General features: G+C 36.8%; 1 protein-coding gene across 6 annotated transcripts in view; it reads left to right on the top strand.

Moving 5' to 3' along the window:
• The window catches only part of GALNT1 (polypeptide N-acetylgalactosaminyltransferase 1), a 95,485-nt gene that overhangs the window by 28,576 nt on the left and 49,376 nt on the right, over nt 1–17,533 (top strand). For 4 of the 6 annotated variants that reach the window (XM_068936182.1, XM_068936181.1, XM_068936185.1 and 1 more), the window contains exon 2: nt 1,942–2,109. The exons of 1 other annotated variant lie outside the window; for it this stretch is intronic. The gene's annotated coding sequence lies outside the window, so the exon portion shown is untranslated. The remainder of the gene's footprint in view (nt 1–1,941; nt 2,110–17,533) is intronic. One more of the 6 variants, XM_068936183.1, reaches the window with a different exon arrangement.

Below are 17,533 nucleotides of genomic sequence, written 5' to 3'. Positions count from 1 at the left end.
AGAGCATATCTTCTTAGGATCCTTTGAAGAAATGCATTTATTAGCAAAATCACTGAAGGATAGATATCCATGTAAACTGTTAAACAGATCAGAGAAACTTGGGTAAAAGTTCTTGACTAGAGAGAAGAAAACCTCGTCCCAGCTTTGCCAACAGCTTATCTAGTAGTGAGCAGCAGATCACTGCCTTTCCCGGTTTTTCTATCTGTAAAAATGGATTGTGTTCTCCACCTCTGTAAGGCACTGGAATTTTGTTGAGGAAAAGTGATACAAAAAAAGCTAATTTAGCATAAGCAACACTGATTTGTGTTGCATGTTATAATATGTAGAGCCTAGTCAGACATCTCATAGAAGTCTGTGCATTTGTTTAACTGTTCTGAAGACTGTGAATAATTTGATTTAGAAAAAAAAAAGATGGTTGGATCTCTTTGCAGTTATGTCATGATGTCTTAACACTTCTAAAAGCACTGTGTTATTGATGCCAGGTCTTCTGCTGTGTTTGCCTTGGGTCATCTCATATCCTTATTCTTCTAGCCTTTTGATACTTACTTATTTGTTCAGATTTGTTTAAAAATTATATTACTTCTGGGAGATCCTTAGCCAGTTCTCATAAAACTCAGATTGTAAGCCAATTCAGTGGATATAAAACTGCTTAATGCATACTGATAGAATAAGAATAGTTTTAGTACTATAGTAATCTATTGCCAAATGCAGAGCAAAATTGTGAGTTGAAGTATTTCCCTTTTCTACTTTATGATACGAAAAAAATGAAGGCACTGTCAAATATCATGCTCATCTCTGTACTGAGGCAGGTAAAGTAATAATCTGTTTTGGAATAAGCAACTGACAAATGCCTTTTCTTCCACTGCCAATCTTAGCTTTCCTTAACATGCGTTTCCTCCATGCTGTCAAGTTATCACAGATGTCAGCATCTTTATTTTTTCCTCTTTTGTATGTTATTTTTCCTCTGGGCAAGCAACACTGACTGCCATCAGTTTAAAAAGGTAGAGCAGCAAACCTGTATAATTTAGTACGCTCATGTATAGTATGGCAAATATGATAAATGAGCACATAATATCTGGCAAATTCTATTTAAGTGTAGGCAAGTTACACTTGCGTTAAAAATGGAAAAAACTGCTTTCTTCTGTCTGTTAAGGTATTTCATTCACTTTTCAGCTATTTAGAAGTCTCTTTGGACATTGCTGTATTAACTGGATGAAGGGAGAGATTTGAAGGAATTGTTTCATTAAATATTGCTAAAATGTAACAGATAACACTTGGAAATGCTCAGAAATCATTTTTCAAGCGTCACTGTTTTGTTAAAGATTAAAAAATAAATTCGTTCTTAAACCTTAAGTCTGTTAGAAAAAAAATATTACTATACTTTTTTACAAAAACTATTATAAATACTAATGTTTAAATTATAGATGTAGAGTTTTTTTAAAAGGTTTTTCATCTCTTGCCCGTAAACTAGAATACATATGGAAAAATTCAATTTAAAAGAATGATCTTCTGCAGAGCTGCTCATGTGAATGTGAGCTGGAGAGACAGTTTTTTAGTTTTATCTAGAACAAAGTTTGTTGTGCTAAGTGTTCATATTTGGATAGAGGGCAACATGTATAGAACACAAAACTGTGTTCTATAGATAACTGCTTATTTAGGAGGACAGGCAGTCCTCCTACTCAAATCATATCATTTGGAAGGTTACAACATTTTTGATGACTGTTGTTCCACCTCTCCTCTTTAGCCTGCATATGTTGTTTTCCTCACAGGCTCAGATCACCACCTCTTTTTAGCAGCAGTCTTTTGGCTCCTTCTCCCTTGCACAAAAATTTAGATTTTGAAGTCTTAAATGGTTGGGAAACCCTCTTCCCCTTCCGCTTTCACCTCAACCTCTACCAGAATTGAGTTTGAAACTTATTGGAATTTCTGTTCTCCTTCTAGGACAGCCTTAAGACCTTGTGGATGGAAAACATCTCCTTTTGCTTCTGTGTTCATGTCAGAATGGCCTAGGCCAATCTGGATCCTACCACAGGTGCTCTACAGCAATGCAGTGGGATCTCGCCACCAGTGTTGGTGGACCATCCAGATGGCTGTAAACATACAGAGAAGGTTAGTACAAAATATAATCCAGGAATTTTTGACACTTTGGTCAGATTTGTCTGCACTGGATGTGCCTTAAAGCCAAGGGAGCGCTTAGAGACCGCATGTTTGCTACTGCGTTACCATTGCCTATTCCCTATTTCTTTGTTCTTTCAAGGCCCTGGTGGCCCAAGTCCGTGGTCTGCAACCATTAAAGAGGTGTTCATCAGGATCTCTTTGGATATTAGCACAAGTCTAATTTGTCAATTACTGCGCTTCTCTCCTGGTAGTTGAAAGTACAATGCCCAGGTGAATAAAGCACCCTGTTTTTAGCTCTCTTAATCTTACCTCTACTCTCTCAGCACAATGATCTCTTGAGAAGAGAGATCTAGGTCAAAGCACCTGAATTCAGCTCCAAACCCACAGAATATCTGTGCTATAGCTTTCAACAGAAGCATACTTTTCTGTGGGCAGCAGAATTAACACAGCCTATTTTCTTGTTTGTTTGTTTTGTATTCCTTTGTTCTACTGCAGTAAGCACAGTTCCCTTAAAGCATCCTACTTGGGCAAGAGATAACATATTGAACTAACACTGGAGTTACATGTGTACTCAGTGGCAGCCCAATGCAGTGTTTAATAACCTAGTTCTTGTTGTTCTTTCTGTATGCATCTCCCACGGAGTACTGATTTATTTATTTTAAAGTCTGGCTGAAATAAGACAGAGAACCCAAGTTTAAAGGGACAGATAGACAATGATATGGTAGTGCAAGTCTGTTTCCTTTGGCAGAGAACAGTAACCAGTTCACTTGTATTTTCTGGGTCAAATGTGTCCTCTATTTGTTCTCAGCATTGACATTTTGTGTGCAATTATTTCAGCTTAATTTTTTTGTTGTTGCAAACCTATTAGCACCTTTCATAAGGTTAGTTTTCACTGCCTTGTTTTAAGGAATTCATTGGTACCAACTTTGAAGTTCAGGTTCAGTGGGGGAAAAGGAGAAAAGCCTGTTTTAGCTTGAAGTTGATCCTTTTCCAGTTAGTTTCAAAAGATCCTAATCCAGTGCATGCTCTTATATTCAATGTTTAAAAAGGATATCCTGAACAGGCATCAGTTTAGGAGAGGAGGGAAATTTCATCTGAAGTGACTACTTCTTACTGTTAAGTAAAATCAGTGTTTTCTCTGAGTAAAAACCTGGGATTGAAAAACTTGCTCTGCGTTTTGTTTGTCTGTTTCTGAATTTGAGTGCATTTGTGGGCATAATCAGTTTACTAGTTTGATCATCATCGTAGCTTATGGCCTCTCAAGCTTTAGCTCCTGTCATATTTCTTTCCCTGTAGCCCAGATGCCTCTTCTGTAGTTGCTGGTGTGCATGGTGAGTAGTTTAATCAGGTAACTGATATATGCAGAAATAACTGGTGTTGCAGGGAAACTTAATGAATGCCTTAGTGAATAATTTTTTGGCAGTAGTGCCATTTTAAGGAGGAACAATCCTTTCTGCCCTTTCCTATAAACTTCTAGACGTTCTTTGGTCCACACTGGGGATCTGGCTGAGAAATAGCACAGTTGTTCTTAGTTATTTTTCAGTTCTGTCAGTGCCCTGACCTAGTTTGTTGCATTGCTGCATAAATTTTTGTAGGCAAAGCAGGAGGCTGGCATGCTGGAATGAGAGAAAAGGGAGAGCAGCAGCTACTTATGCAGTAGCATTGATGAATATCTAACCGTGGTCTAACCATTTGGTATTGTTTCTCAAACAAGTCCACTCTCCCTTGTTGAAAGGATTTTGGTATCTTTGGGGAAGCAGAAGAAAATCTTTTAGAATAGTTACTGAAAAGTAATTTTAAATGAATTGGAACATAGAATTTTAAGAGTCTTTAGAAAGTATTTGATTGCATTTAAATGTACATTTTTTTAAGTGGTTATGCTACTCAAATGCTGCACTCTCCAATTATGTATAGCTGAATTTGCAAAACAGTTCCATCATGTTTCCTTTTTTAATGCTTTTTGAAGCATTAGCTTTTTCTTACGGTGACCTGTTTCTCTCTTGGCTTCCAGTCAGATATGAATTTTGAATTGTGAAAAAGCTTAGGTTACTGCCAACTTTGTACCTTCAAAAATGAAGTGCCAAATTAAAGACATTAACTGACTTTGTACAAAGTGCTTAACAGATTTGGGCGAGGAGGGGAGGCAAAGTAATGAGAAACTAAGTATTTGAAGAAACATAGGTAATTTAATGACGTCTAATACTTCTACCATACCTAATGGTCTAATGATTATTTTCTCTGTGAAACTATGCAGAAACTTGTGAGCATCAATCTCATAGCTAATTGAAAAACACAGTGCACTCATTCAAGTATAATCTCTCTGTCTTAAATAATTGCAGATAAAACTTCAGATTTCTCTGAACTGCTGCACAGTGCAATAAATAGCAAATTCTAAACTTTAATTACTTTTTTCCCCTGTACTAGTGCAACGCCTACATCTTGATAAGAGTATTTAGTTTGAACTTGCAAAACCTTTTTCATATTAGGATGAAAACTTGTAAGTTGAGCCAGTTGGAATCACTGACCATAAGAGAGTAGTCTCGAAGTCTAACATATGAATGAATACGTCAGTTTTATCCTGGAGACTGAGAAAGAAGATCCAGCAACACTGGAAAAAAGTTTATTACAAAATGACGAAAATGTAGTGTTTTCCTGTGAAAAAGGCTGTTTAAATTCCATGATTTCAGTCAAAACTATTTTTTTGAAAGTCTTATTGGTGTTTTTCTGGCATTTCCTTTCACAGAGGAGCTCAAAATTTGAGGTCCTTGTTCTTCTTCAAAAAAGTATGTATTTTTGAAGCTGTTGGCAAAGTGGAATTGCTGTTTTCTACAGAACTCATATTTTCCATACTTCTGCTTTTGATCAAGTGTGGACTTGAATGCTAATTTTTAAATTTTTGGTGAAATGAAATTTGGAAAGACTGCTCAGGTAATCTATTTAACCTTTAGATTTCCAAATTGGGATTCCCTGCACAAATGCTGTGATGGCAATAATTTGATAGGGGTACCTAAGAGCCTTTTTGATTTTATATCCACCTCTTTGATGTAGACTTTTTTCTTTTTTGTTCCTTTTTCTCATCAATAGTGATATACTTTTTGTCGTGGTATGTCCCAACTGCAGAAGAATGTTTATTCTTACAAACTATTAGAAACAAAACATTCTTTGTCATACTTGGTTTTTCAGGTTTGAATGAAAATGTTCTTGGTCTCAATGTTAATACTGTATATATATGAGTTTGAGCACACCATGCTTAACTGGTGGACTTTTTTTTCTTGATTTGGAAATACTACTATAGTGAATGTAAAGAGATTTAAAATATTTACTGTAGTGTTGCAGATCAGTCTTAGAGTTGTCAATGTAACCAGCATTTAGTTTGTCTGGAAATACTAGCAAATAGGTTTTGGTTTCTAAAAAATTTATTTCTAAGGATATCTAATATGTTTGTTTGGGTGCGGGGAGGGGAGAAGGCAAAGCTGTTCACAATGAAATTCATAGACTGGATTACTTGTCCATTTTAATTTAGTTTTATTTTATTTTTTTTTGCTATACAGTCTCAGTATTCCACAATTAAGAGCTGTTTGATTCTACTGGCTGGCAATATGTTGCTTTTTTCTTTGCCATCAACCTTCTGCCAATCTTTCATGGCTCTTCTGGTTTCCTTCTTGCCTAACAAATTTCCTTCCCATGTTCTCAGGTGAAATTCCACACTTCCAGTGACTACTAGTGTAAAACCTGTTTAATTTTTTTTTGAATTAGGACTTGTATAAGACCTGGGTCAAACCTAGTTTTCTCTCTCTTCCACTTAATGGAGTGTGGAAGCTATGCCTTCAGATAACTTCAATGACTTAGTCATGTCTCCATGGTCAATTGCAATATCTGTGCTAGATCTATCATTTATAATTTAGTTATCTGCTCGCTCGCTCTCTTTTTTTTTTTTTTTTCTCTTGTCAAACCATCCTGATTCTGGCAGCAGCAGAAGACCGTCTCTCCCTCCTGGTTCTACTTCATCTGTTTTCTTCATGCCTTTCTGTGTGGTAGCAACCTAAGAGATGCAAGAGTGATGAGAAAGGTGAATGCATCTGTTTGCTTGGAAGAAAAGCAGTCAGAGCTGCTCTCTGCCTGACAGTTAATGCTTGCTTGAATATAGAAAGGAAAAATGCAGTGAAAAGGAAAGGGAGAGTAGGCTTTTGTGTGAATGTCCTAAAACTTGAAACTAGGCTTTGCCGCAGTTCAGATTGGACAGTAACTTCTTTTGTACTCTGAGGCATAACGAGTGCTTCAATGTGTAAACCTCTCTAGCTCACCTAAAATCTGAATTCTAGAGTTAAAGCTCTGGTCCTCTAGAAATACCAGTAGCAGTGCTGAGAAGACCAGGATGCCATGGGCACAAAGAAAGTGTCTGGCACTCTAGTCCTGAACAAAAGCCATCTCTATATCGGGCTGTGCTTCCAAACTATTCTATCAACCTCTCCCTTTCTCTTTCTTCTTTCCTTGTGCAGACTTGCAAATGATCCCAAATTCTAAAGGATTTGCAGGACTCTGCTTTATTAGTCTGCTTATTTTGTTTTTCATGTGGCAGTTCATTTCTTTGTTTACCTAACCAAAGTAGAACCCTAAAATACAAAGTTTAGAAACAGACTTTCCATAGACAAATTCATGAGTCCTTAAAGAAAATCTTGTGGTTTGTTCTCTTTATACCACATGTAATTCCCTTTGGGTTGACAAGGGAAACGAAGAACTTAAGCCTGAGATGTGTTATGCTTTTTGATATTTGTTTGTTACCAGAGGTCTCCAGGAAGGCAGAATTAAAAAAATAAATCTAAAGCAAGTGCTATGAATAGGAGGGAAAGGGAAAGGTAGAAGTGGAAAAGGATGGCAAGTTTTTATGAGAAATATTCCAATAATTTCATGAATATAGCAATTTGAGGTAGGATTTGTATTGATTAAGTGGATTTAGGGGTATAATGTGAGTTATAGGAAGGAAAGCACTTTTAAGAAAATAGTGCTTCAATCTCATTAAGTGGCTATTGAAGAGAAAAGAAATTACTGAAATCTGATACAATGGTAGCTATGTCTTTTTTTTTTAATCTAATAGTCACCTATATATTTGGGGATAAAATGTCTAACCCACCATATTTTAAATGGTTGTCTCCCTTACATTGTCAACTTACATTTTCCTTATTCTTTCAATTGTGATGTTTAGTTATATGCATTATCCTATTCAGTACTTTTTAACTTGATATCTGCCTGCATTTGGTTTGCTAGTGAGTTGTGCAGTTAGGCTGGGCAGAATCCACCCAGTTTCTCTAGGATGAACGCCTATGACCCCAGCATGTAACATTAATTTTTCTCTACCTCTATTGTTTTCAAAGCTGCTTTGATTTTTAGAACACTTACTTATTTAGAATATTTTCCACATATATTGAATGCAGAGAAATAATGTTATTAATTTTTTATATAAGATTTTGTTTCTGAATTTTCCTAGTACTGACAGATCAGTAGCCTTCATTCATATTTTGTATTTCTTTAGGTTCCTCTTCTGGATTACTAATAGACAATAGAAAGCTGTCAGGATTAGAGGTTTCTGCTGTTCCTCCTGTAAGGAAAGTTGGTGCTAATTAGCTGGCTCTGGTTTTCTTTCATGCAAATTATCTTGGGCATTAATGATACATCCCTAATTATGACTATTTGTCTATGTTTTCTGCCATCTTTACAGTGTTTGAATTAATGAACAATTTTATCCCACGGTAGCTTTTGTTTTGATGCATATCTAAAGAAAATTTACTGCTTTATGCAGTTTGGGTATTTTAAAATATTTGAGACTTAGCTTGCAAGATTTAACAATTTCTGCTAACATGTGAGGCAAGTTTCAAGAATGTCTTGTAAAACATTCCTTTGATCCCTTGATTTTGAGTTCATAGTCTGCCTAGGTCTTTGACAGTCTTTCAAAAATGTATAACTAGCTTGGTGACAGTGAGTCCTCTTGCCTGTCCTCTGAGTAGTGAAGGATTTCTCCTTGGAACTTGTGATTCTTTAATATTGACACCTGAGTTGCTAGTTCTAGTTTTCTTCCAACTTATATCTTAATACTAGGATATGCGGTAAGTTTGAACCCCCTTTGTCTGTGGCTCTCTGACTTCAATACAAATCTCTGCTTTTTCCCTCAAGTAGTTCAAAAGCAAACGTTACCTGATGTTTGTAACTGTTGACGTGTGCTGACTGAAGAAAGTAGCATCTGCGGAAAATTCTATTGGATATTGGATACATCCGTATGAAGAGTGCTCAGTTGATGAGGTTAATGTTCATTTTAGTCCCATCTCAGAAAGCTGGTAAAAAGTGGGCTTACAGTTTGACATTTTAATGTAGAATTTCAAAAAATATTGGAAGTGAATTTAATTTTGCACACTATGCAAAAATGTGGTGAAGGAAAATGGAAGATAAGAATATTGAGAATATGGAACAACTTCTAGTGTTTTTTACTGCCGCATAGTCTAATCTAGTGCTTATGATTTCTTGAAGACGGTTGCCATCTCAATAGTAAATGTCTTTTTTTTTTTTTTTTTTTTCTTCCCCCAGCAGGAATTTTAACTTTAAAAGGAGTCATGTCAGGTAGTCACTTCTACTTATAGTTCATCTTGCACCTGTCAAATGATTTAAAATAGTCTCTTTTGCATGTGTGACTTCTTGATAATTAGAAACTTCACTTCTTGCATGTGTTTGGTGTTAGTGAACATACTCTGTGAGGCCAATTGATGCTGCTTTTAGCTAGAAGCCTTCATGCTGTGTTACCATGTGTCTCAGACTTGTGGATATAAAATACGTGGAGCTGTTTACAGGTTTTTGTTGCAGACAGCAAATGGTGAGCGTACTAATAGCTTCTTTTCTACTGCTGTGAGACTATCCCTTTGAAATATAAATTTGGGGTAATTTAGCTTTTTCTTGTTGCTCTAAAGAATCATGGTTATCTGCATTTACCTCTGAGAATGAAGCTTTTGAGGAATGGTGAGCTTACAGCATGCACGTGGCTTTCAAGACAAAATCCATTTTCTTGAGAAATGGAGGTGTTCAACTAGAGCTGTGTTGATGTGGCCTGGACTGTTTTCTCCCAGTCCTGGAGTACTGAAACTGGAAGACCAGCTAACATAGCTCTTCAGAGATTGCTTGAAGGTTGGAGCCAGCTTGCGGCTCTGAGGTGCTGGTCAGGAGAGAGCGTTGCTGTACTGAAAAAGCTAAGTGTTGGGTCACCATTTATGAATCTTTCAAAAAATGCTCCCTGGCCAAAACACCTGTCTTTCAGGCCTGTGTAAAGGGTAGCATAAGGTTCAAATAAGTCTTACTGATGCATCTTCAGGCTTTAATTATTGTATGTCAGGAGTTTGCTTATGAGCTTTGGGCAGTGCTGGTGCTGACATCAAAATCCTCACGCTGCTCTTGATAACAAAAGCTTTTCACTCTTGAATTACTTATTGTCTTGATGCTGCCTACGCTACTCACTGATGAAGATGCTGTCTGTATTCTCTAGCTGACTGTTACTCTAAGTGGAGCACACTCGGTAGCCCTTCCAGAGCGTGTGTATGAAGTCACTCTGAAGAGGAATTTTCTCTTCGTTGGCATCTGAGGTGTCAGCAGCCAAATCTACGACTGATTATTGCAGGGCAAAAAAACATCTGTCTAAAGGCTTATAAATCTGCTTTCCTAAAAGGATTGCATATCCTGTCAGGACAGGCTCTATGAACTGTTTGGCTGGAAAATGAAGAGACTTAAGTAACAGTGGCTTGGACTTACTGGCCAGTGCTGTAATAACTAATAACAGAATTCCTATGTAAAAAGGTATTGTTATTAGTTTCACGGTACTACAGATCTGTATATTCATTTTGTTATATGTTGGTAATTAAATTGAACTAATAGTGTACTCCCAATGTTTGAAGCAGTAGTTTTTAAATATTTATAAGGTTTTTTGGTACAGGATTGGCATATTAAGTAGTGTATAATGATTGTTCACTGAGTGTAAGAGAAATGCATTTTAAATTGCAAAGTCATTTAGGAGAGGATGGAAATATCTGAAGGGTCCCAGAATAAATCTGTATATTTTTCAGTTAATTTTTTGTTGGCTGTCAAGTTTGAAGGTAAAATTAGAGCGTTGGTTGTTTCGGTCATTGGAAAGCCACTTTCTCTGTAGTTTGTGTACTTTAATTCTATTCTTGGTCTCCAAATTTTTACAATCCTCTTGAGGTCTGTAACACTTACAGTGATGTTCTGATATTGAATATCTTGACTCTTTACTGGATCAGTTTATTGCTCCTTTTTTGTTGTGTAGCAAAAAACATTATAAAAAGAGAAAAAGCATTTTAAATCCAAAAAATGTGGATAAACTTTTGAACTTCTATTCTTTGATTAAAACTTTATTATTCTGGTCCTTTGAAACCTTGCCCGGTTTAGTTTTTCTGTAAACAGGACCAGGTTTTCTTGAAGTCAGTCTGAAGAGTATCTTTTAGGACTGGGGAAAAGAAATGACTTAACGGCTTTCAAAGGCTTTAGTTTGAAAAGTTCTGTAATGGATTTTTTTTTTTTGTATTCTCAAAAACCATCTATTAGAGTATGGTGGTAGAGGAATCCAGAAAAGTGTGTGAGGAGTTGTTTTGTGTGTTTGTGTAGGAGTTTTCTTTTCCTTCTAAAAAGACCCAAATAAAACAAAATCCCACCCCGAAGACCAAAGTGGCGTGGAACTTTCTTACAAAGGTCTGGCATCTGCTTTGCTTCCGGAAGCAATTCATTTGTACATGCACATTTATGTACATTATTCTATGAATTCCAGACTGAAAGATTAGGACAGGAAAGAACCACCTGGACTGCGGTGCCCATTCCCCCGACAGGGTCATTCTTAAATGCACAGGCATTTAAGAATTTTAGAACATCTACTTTGCTGGATACATACCTCTCTCTCTACCTTTCACTGTGAAGTACTGGTGCCTTGTACAGTGATTTCTGGGTTTTATGTCTACTGAAAATACTTGATACATCCAAGAGTCTCATTGGCTTTTTATCCATGACAGGGTGGCAGTGGCAGCTCACTGTCACCCTTATGATCCTGATCTCTGTTGAGGACTCTTCAACTGATAGCAGAAGTTAATGATTGATACTAACTACATAATAGCGCACATACTGTATTAAATCACATTTTACTTTTGTTATACCAGTCCATAAAATTGTCTCATTCTTCCTGTATTATTATTTAGTCCTTTTTAGTTGCAAGAGGTATCAAGATCGCTAAGCTAGATCTAGTGCAAGATTACTTAAGAAAATATTCAGTCCCCAGATTGTCCAAGGAACACTCTTGTGAGCCTAGTAGGTTTTTAATAAATCTGCTAGTCTTTCCTGCAATCATCTTGTTCATCCACATTAGGTCTTTATTAAACCTCGTCCTCCTCATCCTAAATAGCAATTTTCCTCATGTAGAGTATATTCGATGTTTTGTGCTAGATGACAGCAGTAACTTTGAGGTCAGTTATAGACAGAATCAAATTAACACTGTTCTAATTTTACTAAAATTGTGTTGCTATTCAACTTCTAACTTCCTTATGTTCTTGATCATTCAAATTCTGTTCTAGAAACAGTCGTAGTATTTTTATGAAACTAATAAACCTGTGTGTGTCTGGACAACCTATTCCACTTTTGAATATCCTCATGTTTATGCCTATTTCAGGTAGTATATGAGGATAGCCAGTCTTCTCTGTTATCACACTTCAAAATTTTACATGGCAGTTCTTTGTGTTCTAAAGAATGGATTATATAGGCCGTCCCACTTTTATCAGAGTAGATTCTCTTTACTCTCTCTCCCCCCAATCTTAGGTGTGATTAATTCCATGTCATTGTTCCCAATATATTTTCACATATTATACTATATAATTAATAGATACATATATATACTATGTATTTTGTGTAATTAATATTTGGACCATACTAAGTGTTGGAAGTGTTAACCAAATGCTTGGTTGATTTCTAGATCAAACTTTGAGAAATTTTAATCAAGATGGTACATGCTGAGTATAAATCAATTTGAGAAATTAAGTATTTCAAATTTGCAAAGGACTCCAATTCGCAAAGGTAGAAAACTTTTTTTCAGTAGTTTTCAGTTGTTAAATAAGTGTAGTTAAGATGTTTCTGAATCCTCTGCAGGTATCAAAATAGCAAATTCCTTTACATTAATTCTTGTGTAATAATTGAAAGTAGAGAACTTGGTTTTGAAAGCTTTTCTATTCAGTTTATGCAACTATACTTCTGTAGAAGTATTTAGAAGTAATCATAAAAGTTTGAAAATGTGATGACTTATGTAAAGGAACAGATGAAGAGAATCATATGCATGGCTGAAGTGCCCAGTGACTTAATTTCATGCAGTTATGAACTATTTGCCAAAATGCTAGATGGAGCGCATGGCTGCTATTCAGTTTTTGACAGCTTTTTTTCTATGTAATGAACTAGACCTTCATCTCCAAAGAGCTTTTACTTCTATGTGCATATTTGTGTTCCAACTTACTTATTAGTTCATATTGACTCCCTTATAACTTCTATCTTTGTGTAAGTTTGTCCTCAAGCTTTTAAGTGTAATCAGTTACTCTTACATTTCTATTTTTATTTCTTCATTCAAGCCCAACCAATTTTAGAAACTGTTTTTCCAAGTAAGCAAACATAATTCGTACTTTTTTCAATTGGTCAATTTTTAAAAAATCACTTTTTAATTGAAAATTCTCTTCTGATGAACTAAAAGCATAGTCCTCTCGTGCAGAGCAAGAAGACTATAAATCGAGTTTTACATTTGCCTACGTTTCCCAGAGCTTTTTCTTAAGAGTAGGTTTGTTCTTAATGAGTTGCTTTCTCACTGCCCAGACTTGTATGCTCTGTTTTCTCTCGTCACTTTTTTTGAAACTGTTGATGAATTTTACTGAACTGACTTTTGCATACTGAAATCTTTCAAAACGCATAATGCAAGCGTAGCGTAAGGAATAGTAGTTCTATACATGTAACTTCTGAGCAGGAGGAAGTTCTGGCATCTTTGATCTCTTTAATATTCTTTTATCTGGTGAATTTTAATCAGCTGTGATTGTGTTTCTGTTCAGAAAACACTTTCTTTAAATAGAGCTGTCTTCTGTAAGATGGACTGACCCTTTGATTTGAACAGATGTTTTTTAGATTTGCTCTTACAATGTTGAAACTACATAACACTGTTTGAGCAAAGTGGGCTGATGATAATGAAATCTCTACAGGCTAGAAAAAAAAAACAGGGAATGGACCAGTAAAAAGAAAAAAAGAAAATGCATCAGTATAGTTACAAAAGTAATTCTGAAACCTGAGTATAGAGTTAGCATCATTTCCAGATATAGACACACTCAACTGGGTAGTCCTCATTAATAGTTTAGACCCATGGAGTTTTAGACAATGTCCGTGTTGACGGATTATACTGGGTTCAGTTTTTAAATATTTGATCAAAAATCTATACATAAACCTAATGTTAACTAGAATATGCCAGTCTTTTCTGCCTTATGACAAATAGGCTGAGATGCTGAAAAGTTCATTTTATGTAGGTCTTCAAGATTTCCTTATATGCTGATCACTGAATTGCTTTTCCTTTGGCTTAGTTTGACACCAGTGACTTAAAAATAATAAATATTATGTCATGTCTTTGAGCTCTAACTTTATCCCAACTTCCTTTTACTCGTATCTGAAAATTCAAAAAAAACCAAGAATTTTTTTCTTAAGTTAATGTAGTCCATCTAACTCGGAATGTATAGTGGCTACCCCATGCTAATTTTAGATTAGGTGCTCGTGGCACTGGTTTTTCTTAAGACTTCAGAAAAGAATCCAAAACAGATTGCAAATTTACTAACTGACCAGATAACTTTAAACTCTTTCATTCTAATGGTAATTCAAAATATGTTTTCAGTCACAATGACTGAAAAGGCGTTTTGGCTTTAGATCAATTTTGTATCTGCTTAGGTACTGCATGTAGTGCAGGATCCTGATGCAGGTCCTGATTGCATAAATGCAGTGCAGTCCTTTGAGTCTCAAGTACAAACAGTTGTGTTGAAGACTATTTAGTAGTGTAAACAACGGTGAACTTGTTCCATAACTAAGAATGACTTAATGTGTTATACTGAATAACTTCTGTTTTTTAACTGGTGATATGGGAAGCTGAAATCCCTTTTTGTACTTGCTGGGAGTTATATGATCAAAAATGAGGTAGGTGGGGAAGTGAAACAGTGTACTTATACAAGAGAGGTAATTTTAAAGCTGGTCTCTTCTATCAAGCGTATAAAGTATTTTTGTCGGGAGGAGAAAAAAAATCACACTTTGACCTTCAAAGATAACAGGACTTTGTTGTGCATTTTTCCTCCTTTCTCTTTGTTCGTGATAAGTTACAGCCTCTATTACTGCTCTTTTCAAGGTTCTTTTAATCTTCCTTTTACTTTACTTCTATGGTATAAAGGCTTTGACATTATCCAATATTTTGAAGGGAGGAAAATATTTTTGCAAAGATCTTCCATGTGTTATGTTACTTAGCAGCTAATGCAGTTATTAAACCTATGCATTTGGGGATTATTGCTGTGGTTATAGGACTTGTTTAAATTGTTTAAGCCTTTCTGACAAAAGGAGTGATTCTGAAGTATTCCTGCCCATTACAACTTTCATGTCTTTTTCCCTTCTTTGTGCTAATACAAATGTTGTGTAGACTTCATAGTGAACCCAGCTGGGTAAACAATCCATATTAAAACTAGCTTTTTTTTTTATTATATTTGATCCGCTTTAGTTCCTCAATCTAGTTTGTCATGTGACAGCACAAATTTTTCCGCTAGCCACATCTGAAATGCCATGTACAGTTTTGACACTCGTCTTTCTCCTCCCCACTCCAGATTACAAACAAGCGGTCCATAAACTAGAGAGATTCAAGCAAAGGCCACTGAGATGACCAGGGCTCAGAGCACACGTCTAAGAGTGCTGAGGAGACACTGAAGGAACGGGGCTTGTTTAGTCTGGAGAAAAGAGTTTTCGAAGAACTTAATGTCCTCTTAGTTATTGGAAGGCTGCTGAGAAGATAGTCTGGCTCTTAACTGAGGGTGGTGGTAGGAGAATGAGAGAGTGATCGTAGACAAAAACAAGGGAAGCCTTACCTTGGTGTTAAGGGAAGAGTTTCACCACGAGGTCAGTCAAATACAGAAAAGGTCACTCAGGGAGGCTGTGGACTCCGCCAGTGGGAGTTTTCATGCCCTTACTGCAAAAAGTCCTGAGCAACCTTGTTAGAAGCACAGACTAATTTGGGTTGGAAGGAACGGCTGGAGGTTATCTTGTGCAACCCTCTGCTCAAAGCAGGCCCAGTGGGATCAGGGGTCTCCGTGTCATCCCTTCCTTCTGTGAATAAGGTTTTCCTTATATCTGAACTGAATTTCCCATGTTCCAGTTTGTGGCCATTGTCTTTTGTTTCAAGAAAAATGTGGCTCTGTTTTCTCTACATTCTCCTGGTAGGTGGTTGTAGACCTTTACAACTGCTAAATGTCTATCTCTAGCAATCTCTTCTCACAGCTGAACAGATCTAGTTCTCTGAACCTTTTCCTTTGAACATCATGTGTTTCAGCCTGTAAGTAGTCTTTGTGGCCCTCTGCTAGACTTGCTGCAACGTCACCCCCTGTCTTGTATTGACTAGGGAGCCCAAAATGGACACGCTACTCAGCTGTGATCTCACGCATGCCAAACAGAGGGGAGGAGTCACTTCCCTTGACCTGCTGGCTGCACCCTTGCCAATATAGCCTTAGATGCTCTTGACTTTCTTCACCCTAGCAGCACGCTACTGATTTGTGTTCAAGTTGCAGTCTATCAGGACCCAAAAGTCTTGTTCTGCATAGCTGCTTGGCACCTAGCCTACATGGATAATTAGGTTTATCCCATGCCAGGTGCAGGACTTTGCACTTGCTTTCATTAGGTTTCTACCTGCCTGTTTCTCCAGCCTCTGGAAGTCCCTTGGAATGGCTGCCTAGGGCCATTCCAGGTACCCTTCCCAGGTATCAACTGCACACTTCATCCCCAGTTTGGTGTCACCAGTAATCTTGCTAAGGCTGCATTCTGTCCCATCACCCAGGTCCTTGACAAAGACGTTAATCAGTATCAGCCTTGTTATTGACCCCTGAAGGATACAGCTAGTAAATGCCTGTCAGCTGGACTTTGTACATATAAGTCTGAAACTGTAAGAATTTTAGTTTCCTTTTTAAACCATGTAATGTTTAAAGAAAACATGTTAATTAAAAATAAATGGGGTGGTGCTATGACTTGATTTCTTTACCGGATCACTTCTACAATGACCCAAGTTAGGAGAGCAAAAGAAAAAACCTGCTACAGAGAGCTTAAGTACAGTCAAACCATATCAGACAGAAAATTCATTTGTATACAGTATCCTATTTCTGACAATGGTCAACAGTGTATGCCTAGAGAAGAGATCGGGGAACTGCTAATGATATTTCCTCATTATACCCTTCTAGCTTACAGTGACTTGAAGGTCAGGGACTTTCTGGATTAGGGGTGAGGACTTTGCGTTTAATAGCTTCAGAATAGACTTGCAGCACTGGTGGTGTACTGTGGCCTGGTATTCCACACACTATGGGGATTGTCTTCTCTTTTTTAGCCTCTTGCTGCTAAATTCACTTTACTCTACTTGTACTGGAAGAAACAGACAACAATTGTCCCCTATTCACCATCTCATGCAGCTTTTGATTTTATAGAATTGTCACCTGTTTTATGTTACATCCTTTCTAGCCCTGAAGAATGCTACTCACTTCACTTACATCTGGTAACAAAGCCATTCCTTGTCTTCATCATCCTTTCACCCTTCTCATTTGTCCTTTCTAGTCGTTTTGTATCCTCTTTGAAATGGCAGGCTTGGATGTTCGTACATCACTCAAGATGAGAAAGCAGATACTGTGTAATGGCATAGTGATGGGGTTTCTCTTGTTGTTCTCTGTTCTTGTCTTAATAATCCCTAGCACTGATTTTCTTTCGCTGCTGCTGATTACTAAGCATATGATTTTATAAATTTGTCTAGTGCCTACTCCAAGATCCTGAGTTCAGGGCCCATCTGTGTGTATATAAAGCTAGGATGTTTTACTTAATATATATCACTTAATGTTTTGTTGTGGATAATTTCATTTATTTTTTTATCGTCAAGTTATTGGAGAACTGCAGAAGTATCTGTAATTATGTTAAATTGTCATCTTTGTATTACCAAAATTATGTAATTGCAAATTAAGATTATCCTAAGTGGAACTCTTTCTTGGCATTTGATTCACACCTGTGAATCAGAAAGTGAAGGGATTCACTTCCACAAGAGCAGGAGGGTGTGTAAGATTAGAAGCTCCTGGATGGCTATGCCATCCAA

The sequence above is a fragment of the Struthio camelus genome, chromosome 2 (genome assembly GCF_040807025.1).
Source record: "Struthio camelus isolate bStrCam1 chromosome 2, bStrCam1.hap1, whole genome shotgun sequence".
Classification (NCBI taxonomy): Eukaryota; Metazoa; Chordata; class Aves; order Struthioniformes; family Struthionidae; genus Struthio; species Struthio camelus.
This window is presented reverse-complemented; position numbering and strand designations above follow the sequence as displayed.